The sequence below is a fragment of the Passer domesticus genome, chromosome 1 (genome assembly GCF_036417665.1).
Source record: "Passer domesticus isolate bPasDom1 chromosome 1, bPasDom1.hap1, whole genome shotgun sequence".
Taxonomy (NCBI): domain Eukaryota; kingdom Metazoa; phylum Chordata; class Aves; order Passeriformes; family Passeridae; genus Passer; species Passer domesticus.
Genome location: NC_087474.1, coordinates 31,088,053 through 31,108,336, shown reverse-complemented (window position 1 = coordinate 31,108,336; position 20,284 = coordinate 31,088,053). Strand labels below are relative to the sequence as shown.

At 42.1% G+C, this 20,284-nt stretch overlaps 1 long non-coding RNA gene across 1 annotated transcript in view; it reads right to left on the bottom strand.

Annotated features, from left to right (window-relative positions):
* Nucleotides 1-1,170: 1,170 nt before the first annotated feature.
* Nucleotides 1,171-20,284, bottom strand: part of LOC135296156 (uncharacterized) — a 28,618-nt gene continuing 9,504 nt past the window's right edge. The window contains exons 2-4 of the long non-coding RNA XR_010358216.1: nt 9,857-10,442; nt 5,681-5,868; nt 1,171-3,250 (exon numbers count right to left, since the gene is read on the bottom strand). This is a non-coding gene — a long non-coding RNA (uncharacterized LOC135296156). The remainder of the gene's footprint in view (nt 3,251-5,680; nt 5,869-9,856; nt 10,443-20,284) is intronic.

The window sequence follows — 20,284 nt, the reverse complement described above, 5'->3', positions numbered from 1 at the left end:
ACTGCTACTCCCCTCAGAACTGGGACCTTGCGTGGCCCCAAGGCTGTGCTCCCTTCCACTCTTTACCCTCTGAATGCAGAGAAAGTCAATAGGCTCTTTCTTGTCTTGAGGGTGGAGAAGTGTTGCACACACAGAGGTACTCTTAGTTCTTCCCAGCCTCCCAGGACAGCCTTTTAAAATTACTCTGGAAGACAAGGAGAGACTGATAACGAAGAGGTGAAATTGCAAGTCCTTTGCAAGGAGGAGAAGAATGATAGATGGGGAGCAGGAACCAACAGAAATAAGGAGCAAGCAATACCAAATGTCATAGTGGCAGAGTAAAGATAAAGGGACATGTAGAAGGTGCTGTGAGAGGATGTACTTTTATCTGACAGAAGAGTGCTCTTGGTGCCATCTAATCTGTCTTTTACCTTTATTTGCTCCTATCCCCCTTGGCTTCCTGCAAAATTTGAAGAGGTGCAAGAATATAAAGAAGCCTAGGATGAAACCCTATGAGGAGTTATGTGTGATGGTAGGGAGGTATTGGGGCCTGAAATTGTGCAGCTCATGTTTCAAGGAGAAGCAAACCTTTCCCTGCTCCTGCGGGCAGAAGATCTAATGTGCCCAAGTGCTGTTCACATCGGATAACTGCTCCTGTTCAAGAAAGGTGGAAGTGGGGCTGGTGTGGCCCCTGACTGCACAGCTGTGGATTGCTGAGGAGTGATTTGACATGACGATTGTCTAATTTGGCATCTCTGATGAATAAAGGATGGGAAAAGTCAATGTGGTAAAAGAGACTTTGAGTCTTTGGGGGTAATAATCCATGCTTCCAATTTCCCAAATGGTCTTGCCTTTTGCTTCAGTAATGAAATCTATTTTTCATAGTTTGGCCTTTTGGAGCTACCCGATTTGTTTCACTCTTTGCATTGGTTAAAAAATTTTAAATTGCTTTCTCTGAGGTTTTGCAGAGTGATTGTGCAGTTGAATGGGCAGAAAGGTGTATTTACATGCAGGCACGTACTTCAAGGTTATTAATTCTGGGATATTCATATTTAGTTCCATACACAGACCATCTTTTATTCTATAGTAATACTAGTCTACCTTGAGATAAGTTGTTCTTTCTTTGATGTCTTGTTGTCTTTTCTTAGACTTATTGAAGAATAAAATTCAAAATTAGCAACATACACTAATTTATTTAATATTAATTATGAATTATAAATACAGTTAAGCTCTAAGCAGTAAACAGTTGACATAGATTGCAGCGTATAAAGGTATGTTCTCTAATTATAATGAGATAATGCATATATAATTGTATGTATATATAATTGTTTGTGTTATCTCCAGAGAACTGAGGTCTGTACTGGCTTCATGCACAGAAAGATGCTTGCCATGCGTTGTCTGAACATTGGGGAGCTGAGCTTTCCAAATGTTGCCTGTGTGCAGGTGTTAAATGGATGGCTTAGCTGGTGTCCTTCGTGGCTGAATTGCTGGTGTCAGCACAGCTCAGAGGTGTAAGTGTGTGGCCAGGGGCCACTGCTGGTGATACAATGTTTTTCTGGCAGGTGGTGTGCGTCTGTTCCCCCCCTCACATCATCTCTCTGGAGGGCAAACCCAAACCCCATCTTCTTTTAGGGATACCTCACTTGTTCTGGACTGTAGACGTCTTGCTTTATAGGTATACTAGGGGACTTTGCACTCAGCTTTTAGTCTAAGGGACACGTGAAGGCCAACTTAAAGGAGGGTACCAATACTAAGGGGGGCTAGAGGTGATATTTTCCAAGGAGGGTTTTTTTATTGATAGCTTTCTAGACAGTATTTTCCTGCCTCAACACAATCCTCTCAAGCACACTTACAGGACTGCACGAGCTGCATTTCAGGCTGTTTATCTGTCTTACCTTTTGACATTGGCACAGATGTGTCTAGCTCTGATTTTTTCTGCAGAGCTCTTGGGAGCCAGTGTAGTCTGGGCATGCATCTGTCACAGTGTGATAACTCCCCTGTTGTCCATACCTCTGTTCTGTAGTGCTTCTCATGTTTTGTGTCTCAGAGTTGCCTGAGCTTGCTTACCTCTGAGTAGATGGTACTGCTCTGTGGCTTGAGTGAACTGCAGGCAAGGGAGAGCTGCTTTCTGTGGGTGTAATATAACTCTTGTTTGTATAAGAAAAAGATCTTTTCTGCTTTGGGGTAGAATTTAAAGCCATGAGGAGATGGCTAATGCTAAAAGCAGCATTTTTAAAGGCCAGTGCCTGTACTGATATGATCTACTATCTTTATTCAGATCCCACAACTGAAGCCAAAGGGGATGGTAGTGGCACAGTCAAATACAGAACATACCCCACTACCCCTCAAATAAATGACAGCTCACAGTGATAGACCCAATATCATATTTCTTCAACGTGCTTACAAGACATTAACTAATTAACCTGCTCGTGCTTTTATTTAATGAGGTCTGAGTACCAGCATAGTCACAGAAGTCTATTCTCTAAGCACTGCTCTCTGAAGAGCACACCTTTTCATTTAAGTGCCACACACAATAGTGTTTTATTGCTCACTCTGTTTTTCTCCTACAGTGCTGTAGGGATCTTGTGTAGCAATGGGCTAGAGAATCTTGCATTGTGTTAGGTGCCATGATGCAGTTTCCTAGTGCTTGAAATTTTATTTAAATGGTGTTTAAAAATCCATGAATTCTCACAAAAATGGGAGAAAGAAGTAACTAAGAAAACCATCAGTCTTAGGCAAAGATATAATGTCTCCTTTTTTAGGCTCACTTTGCTGCAGCGTGTTTTGTATTTTAGCACAGTGGCTTGGAGATTTGAAATACAGCTGGATTTAGATGAGCTTTGGCTCCCCGTTAATCATTTGTCCTTCCTGGACACTGCCTAAGCCTGTGAGGCTCTTTCCTCTCTTCAGCAAAGAGCCCTTGTGTGACACTGAGAACAACTCCCCGAGGCTGCCTGCTGTGTTTTGGGGCTCAGCAACCTTTTTGCCCTGCTGATTGCCCACGTCTGAACAGCCCTTGGCCCTGGCAAGCACGATGCAGCTGGGTGTGTGTGGGGAAGGGCTGCAGCCCATGGTGGGTGCCTGCTGGCATCTGTCTGACCTCTGGGCCAGCTCCACATCCTGCTGCAGGCACTGGTTTCACAGCCGGTCGAGGGTCAGCCGCGCCGCACACAGCAGGAAGAGCGGCTCATCCGTTTCTGCAGATTGCTCAGAGCCACGTTTGTATCTGTGCACGCAGAGCTGTGGTTATCAGCTGTTGCCTCCAAATAACCTGGGAACAAGACAGATTAGAGGCTTCCACCAGACGAGTGAAATTGTGCATCAGGTTGGTTGGGATTCTGCTCATTGAACAGCGGAGGTTTGGTTTGTGTGCCTGCAGTGCCACTGACACACCTCTTGATTCATGGTTACTAAAGACCACTCAGCTGCTAAGCTTTTTAAAAGCCTTATAAATGTGCAATATGGGGAAGATTGATTAAAATACATCTCTGGATATAAGTGGCATTGCATACTCTGCATATTTTCTAATAATAGTTTGTCCTTATTTCTCCTAAACTCTCATATCATGAATTCTCTAGCAGATATCTTTCTGGTATATCAGATGTACTGTCAGGCACACGGTCTTGTTCTGGCTTCAACTGTTATATTTTTATATGGTGGTTTTTAGTGTTTGTTGCAAGTGCCTTAACACTACTTTTCCCTGCTTTCTCTCCCTCATCTCTCCTCCTTTTTCTTACTTTATGCTGAATTTGTAATGAATAAAGGTGGCTGGTAAACAGTCACATATATATCAGAAATTTCTGCTTATCTGCATAATATGTACTGGTCCTGAATTCTTCCGCCAGGTTCTCCAAACAGTCCCTCCTATGGTCTCAAGGCTATAACTTAAAGCAGAAACAAGTGGAAAAAGGGATTTCTGTCCATCTCCCTCTTGTCTGAATGTCCAGTTTGGGCTGTGTGTGACAGGAGTGAATCCAAGGGCTAAAGATGCCCATGCTGGAGCCCCTGCACCTCCCCTGTACCTAAGTAATTTACCCCTTTACTCCAAAGTGAGGTTAGTCTGATTCTTCAGGTGAATGGCCCCAGTCACTCATTTGGGCTTTTGCATTCCCAGCAAAGTTTAAAGTGGATTTTTCTCTTTGCACACCTGAATCACAGCACCTGGTTAAGTTTCTTCTGGAAACAACCTAGTCCATGACCACAAATTGCCTTGCAAGCACCACCAAAATGCAAAGATGAACATGGGGTTGTGTAGCTGCTCTGTAGTAGGAGCACAGCTTGAAGAAAAGATGTGCCGGTCCTGCCAAGGGAGCCAAAATTATACTGGGTTTATGCTAGACACAAGGAGCAGGTTTTGTCAGGCTGAGGATAAACCTGGCCTGGAATCAACAGCCCCTTTTCTTTTGGACTGACAGTCACATCTCCCAGCTAGCCAGGCTGCCACTGACCTTCTTGTAAAGGCATATTTATTGAATGTGGAGTTTATCTGTTAGAGAATATGGATTTTCCAAATGAATATTTAGAAAGAAACTCCAGGAACAAGAAGAAACACTTGGCTGGCTTCTTGTATGTACTGGCCTGAGCTGCTTAGCAGAAACACAGCAGCCTCTTGTCCGCAGGAGGCTGTGGGTCCTTCATCAGCTCTGTGTTGAAAAGCCTTAAGCTGGCCCCAGTGTTACACTCAGTGACGGAGACCTGGCCTGCCCTGGGAAGGAAATAATCCCAGTCTGCTCTGCCCTTGTCCCCTTTGGAGCCAAAGATGTCACTTCACCACAAAAGCAAAGAGGAAGAGGAAGGAGGAATGACCTCACCCAACTACAGCAGAGAGCACAAAAGGATGAAACCATCGGGGACAAGCTCAGCTGCTCTAGGAAATTCCCTTCCCCGGCATTTCTGAAGGCATCATCAGTATTTCCAACCAACCAAGCAATCTTCTGTCTGATGCTTCCTGTCCATGTTCAGCCCCTCACCCTGTCTGGCCCTGTCCTCAGTCTCCCAGTGCAGCCTTCCCTTGGCAGTGGGACACCTGGACCTGTGCATTGTCCCTCCCAGGCTCTGGCCCCACTCTTTCATACCCTGGCACTGCCCACCTTTGCTGCCTGTTCCTGAATGTGACAGAATTTGCACCTGCTGGTGTTCTGCCCCAGTACGACTCAGAGTCTCTCCTTCAGTAGCAATTTTGGATATAGAACAAAGAATAGTTTAGGTTGGAAAAAACCTCTAAGATCATTGGCTGCTACCATTAACTCAACAAGCCAAGTTCACCATTAACCCATGTGACTAAGTGCCACATCTACAAGCCTCTTAAGCACCTCCAGGGAATGGGGACTCCTCCACTTCCCCTGGGCAGGCTGTTCCAATGATTGACAACCATTTCTGTGAAAGAAGGTTTTCCTGGTATTGAGCATAAACCTCCTACACCTCCTGTGGTTTAAAAACTTGATGTGATTTCCTCTTGTCCTGTTGCCTGGGAGAAGAGTCCAACCCCCACCCTGGCACAACCTCCTTTATGGTAGGGAGCCTCCCTGAGGTCTCTCTGAGCCACCTTTGCTCCAAGCTAAACAATCCCAGCTCCATCTTCATGACATCTGTACTCTAGACCCTTCAACATTTTTGTGGTCTTTCTTGGACATGAAATCCATCACCTCTGTATCACAGCCATTAAAACAAAAACAAATAAATAAATTGCAATGGATCTTACCTGTTCATCTGGCTGACTCCATATTTGTGCTGGGCAAGTAGACCCTAATTTTCATTCACTGATGAATCATCCTCCAAGCTTTTTCCCTTCCTGGGAGTCCCTTTGGTGTGTGTTCAGGTGACTGAGTCTTGCTCAAGACTCTGTCCTGCTGTCTTTCACTGGAAGGTGAACACTGTCTTGGGGAAGGGCTGGTATAAAAAAGTTTGTATCACACAGACATTACTGGAGATAAGACAACTCCCAAAATATCCAGATGCTCTGTGCCTTTTTTTAAACTAAGTAATGAATGAAAGCTAGCCTTCTAATTTTAAGAAATTCCAATTTCCTTAAGTGTAGGCAAAAAATAAAGCTTTTTTGGACAAAAATAGTATCAGAATTATGTTTTCTACTTCCAAATTAATTAAAACAACTAATAGGTGAGCTACAGAGAAGCATAAGTGTTTTAGTTGTGAAGGAGTGCATCCCTTTGGATATTTGCTGACTCTTTTACACCCATGGAAACCCCTGGTTCCTTGATTGTGTCAACTTTCCAGGGCATGTGAGTGTTGGCAGGCTCTCAGGTGCATAAATATCTGGAGAAGAGTTCAGTTTAACTGGGGAAACCAAGAGAAGGAACTGAAACCACCTTGTTTTCTCTCCTACAATAGCAAAAAGATTTGGTTCCTATGTTTGAACTAATTAGCTTGGCTAATTAGAGGCTTGTTTTGGTCTGTCCTGCTTGTGCATTAGTCCTGTGATGGGAATAAGAGCAGAGACCCCGGGGAGCATAAGGATTTATCAACTACATTTATATTATCTCAGTTGGTTTTCCTTTAACACACGGCATGAAAAAAGGTATGACAATAAAAGTGTGATGAAGAAATATGGTCTGTATTGCAAGACTCAGCAGTCATTTGCAAATGCAGTTACTAAATCTTTGCTTGCAACAGAGTTTGGCTCTGGTAAACACTAAAATAAATTCAGGTACAGCTTCCAAGGTATTCTTTATACTGTGAGATCAACCAACATGTCTTGCAAGGTTACAGCTATTTTTTTCCCCAGTCTTCCTTCATCCCTTCCTTACTGCAGAGGAAAATTCTTTTTGAAGTCTTTGGACATGGCGCTTCAAAGGAAAATTATAACCTTAAACATACAGTTCCCACAACTTGAATATCCCTGTGTCTTCTCAAGGTGATGAATTCTAATTCTATCATCATGAAGAAGATGAAAAAAAATGAGCTGTCAGTCTCATCAGCTTTTTTAGAGGAGTGATGAGATAAATTGCAGAGTTAAGCAGCTAAACGTTGGAGTAAAAATACATTTATTACCTTTTTGAAATCAATGCATATTACTGAAATGCTCAGCAATAGGCAACTTGCTTTGAACAGAGCAGTTTGCTAATAGATTTCTTAAACGACCAAACCAGAATTAATATGATAATATGCACACGTCAAATAGGTATCTCTAAAGAAAAAAATTGGTAAAGTTTGTCCTCAAACATCACCACAACAACAAAAAAATCTGTATTTTTCCCAAACACTGATCTGGACACTGAGTGGCTAGGTCCAGCATCAGCTGGGGCTTCATCCTCTCCTAAGAGGTGGTGAAGTTAAAAGTAGTATTGCAATGTGTTCATTCTTCAGCCAAGTACTTACAAAAATATTTGGAGCATAAGAATCCTTTTTTAAGCTATACCTATCAAGAAGGGCTTTTCTGACTGCTGTTTCTTTTGATTTTCATTGCAGCTTTGCCATTTAGATTGTATCAAAAGATGAAATTTTTCATGGCCCTTCTCCTTGCCACTTATACCTCTCCTTCACCTCAGGTAACTGTTAGGTAAGAATAGATATATTGGATATCAGAAAGCTTGTATTTTGCTTCCAATTTCATTTAATCTTAGGCTTAATGATGTTGAAAATTCACAGAACCTCTAAAGATCTCTTGAGCTCCAGTCTCTATGCTTACAATTTGCATGAAGGTGAAATCACACGGGAAATACTCAAGAAAATGAGGTATTTTCTTCCCCATAGAAAATACCTTCCTCCAACAGCTGCAGACTCCTTGATTAGTCTTTGTCTTTCACATCCCTTTTTAGGGATGTTATTTGTGCCTGGGTGGTATCTTTGTAACAGGCTCCAGTGAGTAATTTATTTCCTACTGACTGACAAAGAGGAAGAATTATATCAAGGCACTGATTGCTGAACTGTCCTGATTGCTTCGTTACTGGCACTTTGGAGAGAGCTGGGAGAGGAAGCCTGGGGACTGCTAGCCTCAGGATTGACACTCTCTAAACACACTGAAAAGAGGGGGAGAGATTTCTTTTTTGCAACACATTAGGAAATGGGCAGTTCCCCTGGCAACAAACTGCTGCTGAAGTCGAGTTTTCATCATCTGAAGGGTCTGTGTCCTTGAAACCAGGAGTCCAGAACATGCTCCCAGCTCTGTCCTCAGACCAAGTGGTGCTAGAGAAAGGCTTGGGGGTCATGAAAAGCAGAAACATCTCTCACAAATTCTGCTCTCTGGCCAACCATATCCATACTTATTTTTTTGCCCCCTGGACGACTGTGGGTGTGGTATTCTAAGTCAGGAGACTACAGTGGAAGGTCCAGGTTTCAATTGCCTTTGTGGTGCTTCACGCTGCAGGTGCTCAGCATGCTGAGCTTCTGGGTGCTGCCAAACCCCTCTGGTCTCAGTGTGCCCCTTTCCCAGGGAAAGGCTGCAGACTGTGTGGGAGGCATGGCTGGAGCCCTGCTGCAGTGCTCTGGGGAATGGTCTTGTGGGGTCTGGGGACAGTGCAACACAAGCTGTGAGAAATGATGGATCAGAGCTTCTCTGTTTATTGCCATTGTGGGTCAGTGCATGGGGCTTTTCTGCCATCTGCTGAAGGTGGGATTCTCTACTGTGCTCACATGCTGATGGTGTAAAATCTGCTTACTCATGTAGAGCTGAGTTTCTCCTCAGCATGTGTGTCTGGAAGAAAAGAAGCAGTCATACACCAATTTTGTCCTATAATTCTATGTAAACTAATGATACCATGTTGTGGATCCCCCCCTCCTCCCCTAAGGGCTAAATTCTTGAGACAAAAGCAGCTTGTTTGCAGGACCAGGAAAAGTTTGTGGACAGGACTAAGAAAGGGTTCTGAAGGCAAGGTCTCCTTCTTGGGCCTGGGAAGGTGGGGAAAGAGCTGTCTAACAAGTGTAACAATCATAGATTGGTTCCCATGATATGGAGAGATGAGGAGCCTGCTCTTGACATTTATTTTGGGAACTGACTGTAATTTTATCTGCCTTCAGCACAGCCCAGGCTCCTGTCTTGGATGATCTGTTACAGCACAGAAGGAGGAAGGGATTGCTCTGCCTGCCATAATACATCTTGTGCAGACATTTTTGGAAGTAGCATTTTGATTAGAGACAACCCCAATGGATGAATTGGTTTAAAAATTAAAGTGGAGGATGTAGGTGTAATAATTTCTCCCTTTTCTTTGATGTGAAGATATTTAAATGTACAACTCATCCAACTGGAACTGACCTGGGGTCATTCAGATGGGGGTTACTAATGTAGTGCTGTCTCTTTTAAGTCTACCAATACCTGTACTGACACAGCCATGGCTCAGCTTCATAATTCCCTCTCTAAACATGCCTGTTTTCAGGGATTTATGTAACTGCTGCTGGAATTTCCTCCTGACTGGTTGACACTTGTCAGATCTATTGAAACCATCGCAACAAATCAGGGGGAAAAAAAGTATTTCCTCTTGCCTAGAATGAAAGTATTTTTAAGTAATTAAAAGAGAAAAAAACCTGAAAATTATATAACTTGAAGAGGTAATAAGTAACCTTAGAGGAGGCTGCTTGGGTGGCTCCCAAGACCCCTTCCAGCCTCAGCAGTTCTGTGGTTGTATGAACTGTGGGCCTTGGTAGTGTGATGACTATGTATTCTTGAAAAATTGTTTTAGAAACAAAGCATTGGGGATAACAATCCCTGCTTAAGATTGACAGAAAGTCACATGCCTGAGGTGAGATGGGATGTTGATCTGAAACCTTCACCCTGTGGTGGAAGGAGCTGTTTTTTATGTAAGTACATCTGTCCAAGAAATCCCATCACATTGTCTACTGTATATGGTGCATATGTCTATTGCAGTACACCTCTACAAAATACATGCACTGATTATACTCTTCATAGAATTCCTTTAGGCATTACCTGCACTCACACTGCTGTGACAAGCTGTGATGCTGTGGATCTTCCTATTCCTCCAGCAGAGTCTGGAGGATGCCACAGAGGTGGGCAGAAAATTTTCTCACTTGGTAAAGTTCTACTTTTTCAGAGGATTGTGCTCAGTTTTGCCAGGATTCAGTTTGTCAGAAGCTGTAGTAAACACCAAATGCCATGGTGGCTGTTTAGTCTGAAGAGGGAGATGGTAAAAGCCATGCATACGAAGTGAGCAAGCTGCTGTGCAAGCCAGTATATGGCAGCAGGTACCAAGGGGTGACACCAAGGCAGTGGTTTGGCTCTGGAGCTTCAGCTTGGAGCTACCTCATCTTCCTCTCCAATACCTTCCTCTCAGAGTGATTGGACTCTTTATTGGACTGTTTACTAGGAATGAGTGGTGGAAGAGAAGCCAGTGTTTCTCTGTGCCCATTTTCTCACTGCCAGGTATCCTACTGGCTTCTTGGCTTCAGTGTCTTTGGAAAGCTGGCGTCTTTCTGGTGGTGGCTGCCACTTGCTGGTGATTGCTGCTGGAACTCTGCTGCTGCAACTCTCCAAGCCAGTGTTGGAGCCCGTCTCTCTGCAACAAAGACTTAATTTCCATGCATGTTCCTGCCACCTCTGCCTACAATTAAAGCTGAGCAACCAATCAGAGCATCATCATAAGTCTGCGAATGCCAGTGCTGCAGTATTCAGTTGCCTATGAGTAATGAAGCAATAATTTTGAATGTGTGAACCTTGTTCCATGGTTGACTTGACACAGCATCAATATTGGCTTCATTCTGCTGTTGTTGCCTTCTAATGTGATGCTGTGCCATGAGAAATTATGCAGTTGGGTCTGCAGAGTATAAACCCAGGAGCAGATATTTTTAAGACAGTCCAAAGTAAACTATAAAAATTGTCTTTCATTTCTTGGCTTCCTCTTTCACAAGAATTTCCCACCATAACATTTTCTCGTGTGTCCCTTCACTAGGCCAGGCAATGTGCTGGTTTAATATTTCTTTATTCTGTTCTGGCTCTTCTGCCGCCCACATCAGTATGGTGTCTTAACTAACACATACAGACTTGAGGAGAGAAGATTGAAAAAAAAAAAAAAAAACTGCCTGCTAATTAACATTCTAGTGACAGGAGAGAAATTGTTCTGTTACCATTTAATTCTTGAAAAGCACTCAGTGTAAAGGTTTTGTGAGGAACTTTCTAAATACTTTGCTTAATAAAGCAGCAATTGTGTGAAAATGAAAACAGACAATGATTGCAGAGACAATGGAATATGATTTCTGAAAAAAAATAGCCCACTGTGCGAACTGAAGTCTGCTAGTGTTAAAGAGACAGTGGTATCTGTGCAGAATTGATAAACTACTCTAAAAAAAATAAATTCTAGGTAATGGCTGTTTGCTAGTCACTGCATGAAAGATACCTTTTGCTGTCTTTTGAAGCTGGAACAGAATTAAAGATGTTTTACTGAACAAACCTATAAGAAAGGCCATTTTAGACAGTGAGTCCTTACTCTGGTAGATATGGAAATCAAAAGACGTATTAGGGGGTTACCCATCTATCTGCCTGTATATGTGGTGGTCATTATTCAGCTGTTCAGGCAGAGTTTGGGGTTAATTAGCATTAGAAGATGAGAATGGAGGGATGACTACGGGGAGCAGCTATGGCATGTAGCTTCCTAGCCTTATGTGGCAGATATTTGTTGCAAATTCTCAGAGAATCCAGTGGCTGGGCACAAACTACGTAGACAAGATCAAATTGCAATTCAAGATGTTCAGTGCTATTTCTTAAAACTTTTCTCCTAACATTCCAAATAAATATGGGCTGAGAAAAAGAGATAAAATATCTTTTCTCACATTGCAAACTTCTAAAATTATCAGTGGCACCTCAGAAGTGTAAATGAACCTTGATCTTAACTCTATGCTTCAGTACAAGTCTTCACAAAACCATTCAGTGTGGATACATGCTTCTGAACACAGGGAAACAAGCTGAAATAAAATATGATGCAGAATGTACAAAAACAGCCCAGGAGGAAATGTGGGCATACTGCAACATTATGTGGACATGTTTTTATCATAGTGAGCATCAAGTTCTCGAAAAAAGAACCCCAAAAAACAACAAAAAACCCTCAACAACAAAAAATTCATAAAGTGAAAGCAGCATACATAAAATAATACAGGGTATCACCTTTTCAGTTTTAATAAACTCACTGGTGGCTTCAATGATGAAAAATTATTCTAAGCACAAGTTATATCTCATATATGAGGCCAGGTAAAAAAAGAACTACAACAGAAAGTAAAACATACTCCTTGGTTAAAGTATAAGGAAATTAGGGCTTTTCCCTGCTCTACCCATCAGTCTATAAGTGAAGTTTATACCTAAACAATACAAGGAAGGGTGCATTAGAGGTAACATGGGTAGCTCAAAACCATGTAGGGAAGGATTCCGCACTGGAAGTGAATAGTAAAGCAGGATGTGACTGAACAGAGCCAGACTTGCCTGTTCAGAGATAAAAACAAGTATTTGGATGATGATAGTGCAGCTTTTGCATTACTGAACATACCTACCATTTAGAAAAAAAATATCCCTTCCATGTTGGAGGAATCTGTTCTTCCTAGGGAATTCAGCTGAGTCTACTTCGGTGTCTTCCTTGAATCAGATTTTTCTGTTACTATTTTTTGCAGCAAGCATGGGACCTTATGTTGTGGTCCTTTGAAGACCCCTTTTTTTTGTTGTTTTTGGCCTTGAGGGGGTTTCTTTGAAGGCTGGTGCTAATACATCTGTGAGTGCACACCCTTATAAGCTGCATTGATCTGAGTGGGTCTTGCCTGGGCTCTATGAATGTCAAAAACTTAAGAATGAAGAAATTATTTCAACCCTCAGATGCCTTCAGAAGAGTGAAGGGACTGCAGAGATGCCTCCCAGGCTTTAGAGGATATTGTGCAATAGGGAGTATTTGGGGAAAACCAGGTAGGAATTATACATCCCCTTGTGATTAGTGGGGTGAACTTTTGTGCAGACAACAAAGTGGCTGAAGAGAAGCAAGAGAGCTGAGTAAAAGAATATGCTTGACATCAAAGAATCCAAATCTCCACAGCTGGGCACATTGGTGCATGCCCATCTCATGTCAAAATCCCTTGTGTCCTTAATCCGTGAGATGAGTACATTGGATAGCTAAGGGACCACCCGGAGGCATTGATCTGAGAAAAAACATACCTTCCCATGGGGAATTTCATATGCTGCCTGTGGGAGAATACTGGCAAGCAGCTGTGTCCCTGGGCAACCCAGAGATGTTGATCTTGGCCACCCTTGCTGGCTTACTTCCCACCTTGGCTTGAGGATTGGATTGCTTAACTATCCCCATGCTACCACATGCCTGCTGCAGGATGGGGGACAGTGCAGGTGAGGCAGCACAGTGTGGGCAGGTAAGGATTAAGCATAGGAGCATTATGGGTCTCAAAACCAACATGTTTTCTGCCCTTACAGGGCTATAGTGACCCTCAGGTCTAGTGGTCCATGACAAGACAGCAAAGAGGCACCAAAATCAATTCTCTTTCCCTTTTATAGCTCATCCAACCCATATCCAGCCCAAATACCAGGTGCAGGAGGAAGCACTGTGCCCTAGTTGCAGAATTATTTCCTTCTGCGATTAGAAGAAATTTTAATGCACAGCAAGCTCCATTGAAGTGCAAGTGAAGGGCCCATTTCATAAAAGATTTAGGCACTGTCTCGGTGTATACTTTTGATTTGTACAGCAGGGAGCTTGTACTTAGGAAGAAAAGGGGGAGGGGGAGAACTTTGCTTTAAATTACAGCTTCTTTTTTTTTTTTAATTAATTTTGCATTCAAAAGCCCAAATATATTTTCTCTTTCTCCTCTCTTGATTTATGACCTTATAAAAATGAGATAGAATCAGCCCAGAAAGAAACAAAGGTTAGGTCTTCCCAGAGCCTGAAGCCTTTGTGTAAGTCCCTGAAGAACAGCTGTGCAAATTACATTTGCTGCTATCAGATAAAGTGGAGACAGAGAGCAGTTTTTCTAACAGGATCTGGACAAGATTCCATTTTATTTTGTCGTTTTGAATGCAGGTTTGATTTTGTTTGCTGGTAATCACAGCCTTTAATGTTACCTTGCCAAAAATGGCTATTGCAGGAGAACTCCCATCAATATGATATCAGCACAGGCAGAAAGAGAAACATCCTGTTTATGTGAATGTCCCTAACAAAAGAAGTAAAGATCTAAACAGATAGAAGAGAATGCCAGTAACCATGAGACAAACTACATGCCAGATGTTAGTCACGCTGCTTAGAGCACTAGGAGAAGTTGATCAGCTATTATGTTGATGAGTGCAGCTTATGAACCTGTAGAGAAGGGAAGCAATAGCTGTCATTTGCATGATTAAAGTCTTGTGTAGTACTTCTACATTAAATCATAAATAATTTCATTTTACCTGAGTGTATTAATTAAAAGGTTACATTTTAAGGCATTCATTTTCTTTTCTTTACAAGTTCATATAAAGCATTCAAAAGCAGAAATTAATTTTATTTTACAGACTAAGAAAGCCACAGAATCACAAATCAAATTAGGTTGAAAAGGACTTCTGCTCCTAGCCCTTGCTCTGAACATGATCAGATTCAATGTCACAAGTTGCTCAGACCCTGTAGTTAAACTTGAGTATCACTATAGAAATTGTGGTTTTTTTCATTGCTTAACTGTATCCACAGTGGAATTGTTTTCCATCCATCCAACCAAGCAGAAATTCTCTTGCGGAAACTTGTTTCTGTTGCCTGCCATCCCTTTACTGTGCACCTCTGGAGTGACCCATCTCTGCTGTAGTCCTCCAAAGGCCCTGTTAGGTTGCTGTGAGGTTCACCATGAAGCCACCTCTCTTCTAGGCTCAGTTTTTGCAGCCTCACTTAGCTGGCAGGGCCTCCAGCCCCACTCATCTATGCAGCCCTCTGCTGAGCTCACACCATTTTTTGGATCTCACTTCTCTTCTGGAAGATGTAAAACTGGACACAATGGATTCACTAACACCACAGAGGAAAGCTGGCTCTATTGGTTTGACCTGTATGTTTACTGAGGGTGCACTCCATCCCTCTGTCCAGGTGGCTGAGGAAGATGTTTAACGGTGCCAGCACTGGTATTATCATTCACAAAGCTGCTAATTGTACTGACTGGTAAATTGTCTTTTGAACCCAATGGTCCAGCTTCTCCTCCATCTTGTATTGGTCATTTTTGAACCATGCTTAAATTTTGCTACTGCTTCTGCCTCCTGTGATGGAGGTAACTTGGAGCAGAATACTCAGGACTTGCAGAATGAAACAAGTTGTCTAAATAAAATCAGAATCTGATTATTCAGCCTGCTTTCCATTTTGAGATTTTTTTTTGAGAAAATAGCTGTGTTTCTCAAAGACTGATAGGAGTTTATTTTTCTTGTTTAAATCTCCTTTGGGTTTCCAGGAATCTTTGAGAAAGGAGAGTGTGGGAAAGACTAAGGTTGAAAGTGAAGGGACCAAAGCCAAGACCAGCAAGTTATGGATTTGTACAGGAATAAGACCTGTATATACACAAAAATATTTGTAGCTAGCAGACACTATAAGCACTTCTGCTACTCTGTGTAGTTTCACTGTTTGACTAAGAAAAGAGACTTCCCCTGCAGCAGAGCATCCTTTTTTCAAATACAAAATTTTCACAGGAGCCTTTGAATTTTGATAGAACTTGGGCAGGTTGAAAAGAAATACCTGACTGTGCTTGGTTTATAGATTTTTCAGTAGTATCAAATAGCCTGCTTCACTATATTATAAGCACTCATTGTTTTGGATTTTATTAAAGGCTACGAGGAACAGTAGCATTATTATTTCATTTTATGTTACATATCTGCTTGATAATCAGGTTGTGTAGTCAAAATGAAATAATTTCATACTGAACCCCACATTTACAAAACAGTGTCTCATGGGATCTTTTGAAATGTCAGTTCTCTGATTAGGGTAACTTTCTTATTTTCTGAGACTGCTGAGAGTTGTGGTGGACCATATATTTCCAGATTCACAATTTATGGTGTGGTCAGATTTCACTATCTTGACCAGCCCAAGATGGTGGAAACACTTTATGCCTCATTGCTCAAAGCAGCATTTGGTGGGCACTTCTTGGTCCCTGTTTTTTTCCTGTACTGTAATCTGATAGCAATTAACATTACTATAATCTGCTAGTAATGAACAGTACTAATATCTGATGGTAATGAACAGTTGTTCTGGCTCTTTCTTGCCGGGCAGGTAATAGTGGGAGCTTGCAAGCTACACCAAGGTCACAGTTTGTCCTAAGATGTGGTGCAGATTTTAAGGATAGGGAGTTAGAGGGGCATGCAAAAAAACACAAAACAAAGGAAATAAGGGTAAGTAAAATTTAGCACACCCTCAGGGTGCATACGTTGTGTGAATATATCTGTGCACTATTATTGTGTTCATTATACATTTTTCTCAGAAGTGTCAGCCTCAAGAGCAAAGGTAAGGTGACATTGTAGCATGACATGCTTTTCTAAAAGCCTATCAATGGGGGTTTAGGTTTTAACTCTTCTCCCCTCATCTTCTCTTGAATATGAAATGGTTTCTAGCTGGGCTATTTAAAAGATTCATAAGGAGAGTCCAATTTATGTTGGTGATTCATTTGTAAAGCTTCAGGTGAGGGGGAAAAAACCTGCAAAGAATTTCCAACAGTAAAGTGTAGGTGGAGGAGTTAGAAAACTATTTCCTGTATGGACCAAAGCCTTCTGCATGGCTGAGTGTCAAAACTGCAGCAGTCACACTATGCTCACTCCCAGCTGGCATTTTGCTACTGCTTCTATATGCACTTGAGCAGGCAAAGACAGAACACTGTGAACTGGGTTTTTGAAAGCCAGGATGTAGAATTCAATCTTTCAGAGAGCAAAACATCGTCAACAAAAGACAGTGATTGTGCTTTTAAGCCACCTGGGAGCAGAGGGAGAACACATGCTCAAACATTCAGAAAGCTGAGGCAGCCTCAAGTCGTTCTGCTCCTGATTTTGCCAGTGAGATGTGAAACTGAAACAGTTGTGTTGTTAATAGAGCAAAAAGCAAGTTGTCTACCTGTGCTGACCTTGAAGGCTGCTCTCCTCCTGAGATAATTCTGTATGGTCAGTTGTTTCATCTCCTGAGCCTTATGCTGGGATAAAATGGGAGAAGGATGAGGGTGGGAGATAAGGGGACACAGCCACTGCCAGCAGTGTGGAAATCTCAGTGGCTTTTGATCACTTCCAGGCCCCCTGGCTACACCAGCACAAGCCAGTGTTGCACTGCTATGAGGGCAGCATTGCATCCTGAAGGCCAGCACCAGAGTTGCCCCAAAGTCATACTCCACGGGGTATGCTGGAAAACACCTATTAAAAACATAAAATGAGTTTAATGACTGAAGAAATAGGCACTGAAGTCAGTGTGAATGTGAGGCAAATCTTTTGCAATGCTAAGTTTTGCCATGGGACAGTAGACAAGAAATTAAGTGTTGCTATCTAGAATTCCTAGAGATTTCTTTACACTTTTTTGGAAATAAAGGAGAAACACTTGATAAAAGTGAATGAAACCACTTGAACCCTTTGCCCTGCAGCACAGGTTGGCAGAGAAATGGGGAAGAATGTTATGATGCTTCCAGATTTTCCAGGAAACTAACAATGCTCAGGAAGTCGGAGAAGCTGGAGTCCCTTTCATGGATGTGTGCCAGAGACAAAAGCATTGTTGTAACAGCTGAAATCTGTTTCTTCAAGCCCCATTGAGCAGAGTATAAGTATGTACTTAAGCCTATCCCAAGCCAGCAAGGAGCAGAACTGTGGGCTGAAGTTCCAGTTGTGCTACTGATTGCATGTGGCAGTAGTGTGATTCTCACTACATCCACAATGGCTTTGCTGTGCTTCAACTTCCTTGCTATATCAAAAGTAATTATGTTAAGGTGGCCAACCTGAACTGGAACATGGCTTTAGGTTATCTTAAACTAACAAAGGCAAAGATAGATATTTACACTATCTGATTCTACATAAATGTTTAGGTGCCCTGAGCCATGTGCTAGTATTCAAGTCTTTCCCTTTGGACGTACAGTTAGGCTCTCAGGCTCATGAGCTCTGAATCATATTTTAATTAGATGACTAAAATGTCTGTTATAAATATATTTCTAAAAAGCACAGTTTTAACTGTGAGCATAATCAAGTGTTGAAATCAATTTCAAAAATAATTTCAATTTGTCATCACTTGCAGTCTTTCAGCTGAGCATGAGTGCACATAAACATATATTTCCCCCACTTATGTGGGACTCTTACAGGGCACAATCTGGCACTGTGCTACATAAATTGACTCAGGTCCATGGTGTGTTTTACTGTGTATTCCTCCTGAGGGAAGAACTGTGTACACCAGGATGGCTTCTTTTGGTAGCAAAGCGTGGCATGCATGTGAGAGCCTGCTTTTCCAAGAAGGTGCCTGGCACTGTTTTACAGCAATTGCAGTTTCCTGTGAACATACACTGCATGCTATAGTCAGTTGATGGATGATCAAAGCATGACTTACTAAAAACAGATTATAATCTACCAGAGACAAGTTTCCTGGCCAGCCAGGGATGACTGCTAGATGATGCTATGCAATGTCTGGAAAGGTGATACAAATGACTTTGCAAGTAACAAGGTGGAACATATGTCTTGGTTTTCCAACTACTGTATGTAGTGATTGCTTGTAGACACTGAAAAAGAGCTGTGTGATAGGTTCTGATAAAGCTGCAGTTTTCTTTCATTATTTTTTGAGTGCTTTGCTGCAGAAAAAGCTCAGACCATTTCAGATTATTGTCCTGGACCTTTGCTTTTTTATCTCAGGAAAAGGAACTGTGCCTCTAAGATGGCATCAAATGCTTTAGGTAGTTCCAGGACTGTGAGAAAGAATGTTTACTGTGTAGCCACTGACTAGAGGAGATTTTGCTTCCACTGAGATTGTTTCTCATCCAAGTCCTGGATCTGAAAATACCCATTCAGCTTCATTTATACAAGGCTACACTTAATCCTGGGTTATTTTTCAGGAAGAATGGAGAAGTCAGAATCTACAGTCAATGTAGATTTTTACCCGTGCACCCAGGACACTTTGCATGCCAAATAGCGTCTTTGAAGAGAGACTTCTGTGGGTTTTATGTCAGCTATTTCTGTCCAGTGGCACCAGCTTACCCTGATGGAGGAAAAGTAACTGTTCTAGTCAAGTTCTTGGTTCATGCCCTCTCCTCAGTATGTGAAACTTTGTGCAGGTTGAAGGTAATGGGCACTGGAAGCCTTGGGGGAATGCTGGCTGTAGTGGTGTCCTTTTGTGCTACTTTGCATTTCTGACAGTCTTTTGATCCCAAAATCTATCTGTTCAGAGCTGCTTAAATCATCAGTGAATCATAGGAAGGCTTGGGGTGAGATTTGGCAGAGTCAGTGGAGGGATGTGGGCAGGAAGGTTTTATGGGAGTATGGGACAACCTCAGCTTTTATTTTCTGCCACTTGGTTCTTTGGTTTCATGCCTCTGGCAGGGGAACTTGTACAGTGGCAAAAAGCAAGAGAGGTATATGCAAATGGTAGGAAGACAGAGCCATATGGTAGTCAGTGTGCTGATTGTCAGTGCTGTCAGTGCTAATGCCCCATAAACCCCTCATGTTTTCCTCTGGAGAAGAAGACATTTGCATTTTAGCAGACCTTGGTAGTTGCCGTCTTTGTGGCCAAGCCAGAGGCTCTGGACTTATGGCTGGTGTCCTAATGAAATGATGGTTGTGATGATCATAATCTTCATAGCAGGGCTGGCAAGCAGCACCTGGCTAGCTTGACCAGAAATTAACTGTGGCAGTTCTAAAGAAGCAAAAGAGAAGAATTTGGCAGGTTTAGTCTGCCAGTCTCACCACAGTGTTGTTGAAACTAGGTGAACACTGATTTATTTCACTACCTTCAATTTACCAGTGAGTTCTTCTGTGAATGCTAGAGTCTTGGCAGAGTGCAAACATGATTTCACTTCCCATTTCTTTACTGCTCCTCTTTTCTGTTGTGCCTACTAACTGAAAAACACAGTGAGGCTGAATGGTGTCCTCAGTCTAAGTGCTGCGTATTCATCCATAGCAACACAGCCTCCAGAGAACAGGTTAAACAACAAATGCTCTGTTTGTATATGCCTTACCTTACAGGTACTGTTTTCTCTATACCTTGGGTAGGACAAAGGTTTCAGACATGAAGTCTGTCTGGGAGATCCTAACAAAGAGTTTTAAATTAATTTATTAAATTAAATTAATATAAAGTAATTAATGTTTTCTTGTGATGTAATGAAAGATAAACCCTGTTTATTTAATTAAGGCATGTAGCTGATATCCAAGACAATGAATATGTAGGGAATTTATGTTAGGCATTTACCTAAGATCTTTGTT